Genomic DNA, 4,669 nt, shown 5'->3' on the forward strand with positions numbered 1-4,669 from the left:
CTCTTCTGTCACTTTTTTTCCTGGTGACATTAGGGGCGCTGTTATTGGGGCCTAGAAAGGCTGAAAAGCTAGTCAAAGTCTAGGTACTGGGGCACTTACAAAAAGCATCTGTTTAGCTGATCCAGCTAGAGAGACAGGGAGTAGTCACATCTGCTAGACTGGTTTACATCAACTTCCAGCAGGTCCAGCTCTCAGCAGCTCTGGATCGAGTCTATTAGCCAGGTAAAAACCTGCTGAGAGAAAGACAAACTAGGGACAAAAGTTAAAGCTGTGTCTATAAGACATCTGGGGTAGGCTCATGCCTTTGAGACCCAGTAAAAGCGTGGACATTCTTTTCTCAGTCCAGAAAAATTGGTGTACAGATTGGACAGACTTGTTTTTAGCATGATGAGAGGCACCCTCAAGTCTATATTCAGAATACCACCAAACGGAAATTAAAATCTTGGGCTTGGGACTGAGTAGTAAGTAGTCAGTGCTCCAGCTTATCAGAACTGTCATCCCTGATCTCTCCAAGGCCTTTATCATGAAGTGGTGTTGGATTTTGTCACATGGTTTTTAGCATCAAATGAGATGACCATGTTTTGTTTTTGTTTCTGTTTGTTTATATGATAGATTACATTGATGGACTTTTATATGTTGAACCCCCTCTACATTCCTGGGATGGAGCTCACTTGGTCATGGCAAATGATATCTTTGTTGTGTTCTTGTATTCGTTTTGTTGAGTATATTTTTCATTAATGTTCATGTGAGAAATTGGCCTGACATTGTTTTTCTTTGATGAGTCTTTGTGTGTTTTAGGTAACAGAATGACTGTGGCCCCATAGAGTGAGTTTGGCAATGTTCCTTCTGTTTCTATTTTGTGCAATACTTTAAAGAGTATTGGTATTAGCTCTTCTTTGAAAGTCTGGTAGAATTCTGAGCTAAAATCATCTGGCCCTGAGGCTTTCCAGTCCTCCCCCCCTGGTTGGGAGACATTCAATGACTGCTTCTTTTCCTTAGGGGTTATGGAGATGTTTAACTTGTTTTCCTCATCTTGATTTATACTTCATAAATGGAATCTACTAAGTTAATTGTCCATTTCATTTACATTTTCCAATTTTGTAGACTATGGTTTTTTTATGTAAGACCTAATGTTTCTTTGATTCCCTCCCCCCCAGTGTCTGTTGTTATGTTCTGTTTTTCCTTTATGATTTTGTTGATTTGGATATTTTCTCTCTGCCTTTTAGTTAGTTTGGCTAAGTGTGTGTCTTTTGTCTATCTTCTTGACTTTCTTAAAGAACCACCCATTGATTCCCTTCATTCTTCCTCTTGTCCTCTGTTTCTAGTTTGTTGACTTCAGCTTGAGTTTGATTATTTGCAGCCATCTACTCCTCTTGGGTGTGTCAGCCTCTTTTGTTGTGGAAGCTTCCAGAGGAGCTGTTAAGTGGCTAGTATGGAATCTCCCCAATTTCTGTATGAAGGCACTTAGTGCTCCAAACTTTCTTCTTAGTACTGCTTTCATTTTATCCCATAAGCTTGGGTATGTTGTGCCTTCATTTTCATTGAATTTTAGACAGTCTTTAATTTCTTTTTCCCTTCCTTGGCCCAGTTGTCACTGAGTAGGGAGTTGCTCATTTTTCATGATTGTGTAGGGTTTTTGTTATATCTGTTGTTGAGATCCATCTTAATCCATGGTGATCTGAGAAAGTACAATGGGTAATTTCAATTTTTTGTATAAGTTACCATTTGATTTGTGACCGATTATACACTGGCAATTTTCAAGAAGGTTCCCTATGGCACAAAGAAGAGAGAATATTCTTTTGTGCTTGGGTGAAAAGTTCTGTAGATAAACATTGGTTTCTTTGGATTCATTCCATCTGTTGGTTTCGTTATTTCTCTATTTTGTTTCTGCCTCAGTGATCTGTCCATTGTTTAGAGTTGGGCACTGAATTCTCCCCCAAGTGAGAGGTCTGCACTGTTCAATGCTTTTAGCTTTAGTAGCAACTTTGTTCTGGTTTGGTTTTCATTTTTTAAAAAAATAAATCTGGGTGCTCTTGTATATTGTTCAAAGATGTTCTGAATTGGATTGCCCTCTTGCTAGGCTTTTCCTTTAGTGAGAATGGCGTATTCTTCCCCATCTCGTTGCGCTAATATTAGTTGAAATTCTCTTGCTCCATGCTGTACTACTCTATTAAAGAGCTGCCTCTGGAGTTGGATTAGACACCCTGTCTCCCTACCCAAGCATGTTTGTTTTAAAATTTCCTCCATCATACCTGTCCTGGGTCAGGAGACCATCTGACACTAGGACAAAGATAGAAAACAAAGCTAAACAGCCCAAGAAAAGACACTATGTGACTTCAAAGGGGTAAAATATAAGCTGTACTTTAGGTTCTTAAAGAAAAAGAAATTTCTTTAAAATTCTATTTATTATTTAGACAGCATGTGCCAGGGACCAAAAGGCCTGAGGCCGACCCCCACCCATTCAGTATTTGCAGCCAACATCCTGCTGGGCCACTCATTAGGTATGCAAGGCATCCGGCTTAGTCCTGAGAAGACAGCGATCTGATCCTAAGATAACCACAGAGATATCCTGCTTTGTCTCACCTGAAAGACCCCTCCCCTTGCAAATGTTCCCGGGGCTCAACCCAGAAGATTTTGTACTTTTCCACTACTCCCTTGCGTACCCCGCCCGCCCTAAAGCAGGTTTTAAAAAGCCTGCCCTTACCTTTAATAAACGAGCTCTTGACAAGCAATTGTTCGCTTGAGCTACTGTCTCTCTCCCGCCCATGTCTTTATGTACAGGTTGCGACCCCCCTCGATCCCCCAATAACTGACCAGCTGGACTGGTTGGTGGACTAATTATCGTTACATGGACTAATTTCATCTGGCGACCACGAAGGGACTCGAGGTGCGGGTTTCTCCCCGAACGGATTAAGGGACCGGTCCACAGGAGTTTTCATGACCAGCCGAGCTCGCCCGGCCGGCTTCGTCATTAGGTGAGTCATCCGTTCGCATATCTCAAGAATGGGCCATTCGCTGTCCAAGGAAGCAAAGTTCATAAAAGGCTTAAAGGACGTACTCAGAGAGAGAGGCATTAGGGTAAAAAAGAAACATTTGATTGAGTTTTTTGTTTTTATTGACCAGACCTGTCCCTGGTTCATGATTGATGGACCTACTATTCATTCTGAAAAGTGGCAGAAGGTGGGGCGTGAGCTTAATGCACTTATTAAAAAAGATGGTAATACAGCGGTGTCGAACAGTATTTTTTCTTATTGGGGCCTTATACGGGACATAATTGAGTCCGGCGAAAACGAAAGCGGAGAGAGGCAGCTCCTCTCCGTGGCTGAACTCTGCCTGCGCGAATCTCTCCCTCCTTCTCGTGTTCCTTCCTGTTCCTCTTTGCAGGGTTCCTCTCTTCCTACATCCTCGGAGCCCTTAAAAAATCTTTCCCCTGCGCCTGCGTCCAAGCCTTCCCCTTCCCCCCGCTGTCTTTATCCGTCACTTCCTCCCACCTATGAGGACCCCATTTCCGCTATGGAACGCGGGTGTTCACCACTTTGTGCCTCTGTTTTTCCCCCAAAAAGGACACCCTCTGTCCGGTCCGGTCCGCCAGCCTCTCCTGTTTCCCCTCCGTCGGTCGGCCCTTCACGCGCCTCCCGCCATTCCGCCATTTTCCTTTCTCAGGCCCCAGATGAGCCCTTGGATCCGGATGCTGCTGCCACCCTTGAGGAGGAGGCTGCTCGATATCATTCCGATGATGGCCTCCTCCGCGCGGCGCCAACCTTTTCCTCCTCTACCTTGCTCACTCTTCCCCCTCCCCTTACTAACCCTACCCAGCCTTTCGCGCTCATAATTTTTCCTTCCCTCTTTGCCCCCACAGGACTGCTCTGGCAACGGACCCCTCTCTTTTGGCTTCATCTCCCCTCCTCCTCCACTAAGGTCCTTCCTACCTATCCTACTCTGGTTGCGTCTCTCATTCGACAGGGGCGGGAAGCGGCCACCAGGCTCTTCGGAAGGGACCCTCACTCTATTATCACGCCTTACTCGGCCACACAAATAAGGTGGCTTTTTCAAAATTCAGATGATTGGGCGGTCTCCTGTATTTCTTTTTGCAGCCTATTAGATAATCATTATCCCCCAGATAAACTAATTCAATTCCTGCAGCGACAACCTGTCATCTTCCCGAGAGTCACCCGCTCCAGACCCCTCCCCCAAGCTTCCCTGGTTTTTACTGATGGCTCCTCTACCGGGGTTGCTGCCCTTTCTGTGGACGGAGCTATCCTGCAAAAACAAACCCCCCATACCTCTGCTCAGCTTGTTGAGCTGGAAGCTGTTGCACACGCCTTTACATTGCTTCCCCATACTCCCTTTAATCTATATACTGATAGTGCCTATGTCGCGTCCTCTGTTCCACTCCTCGAGACGGTTCCTCGTATTAAGCCTGCTACTAATGCCTCTCCTCTCTTCTCCCGTATCCAACAGCTTATTCTTTTGCGCTCTCAGCCTTTTTTCGTTGGTCATATTCGCGCTCACTCTACCCTGCCAGGGCCTCTGACTACACTTAATGCCCAGGTGGACTCAGCCACGCGCCCCCTGCTTTCAGGGCTGGCCGTTCCATCTGCCAGTGACCCCGTTGCTATGGCCAGGGAGGCTCACGCCCTCCACCACCTTAATTCCCAAAGCCTCCGCC

The sequence above is a fragment of the Acomys minous genome, assembly GCF_964271855.1.
Source record: "Acomys minous genome assembly, chromosome: 7".
NCBI classification, from domain to species: domain Eukaryota; kingdom Metazoa; phylum Chordata; class Mammalia; order Rodentia; family Muridae; genus Acomys; species Acomys minous.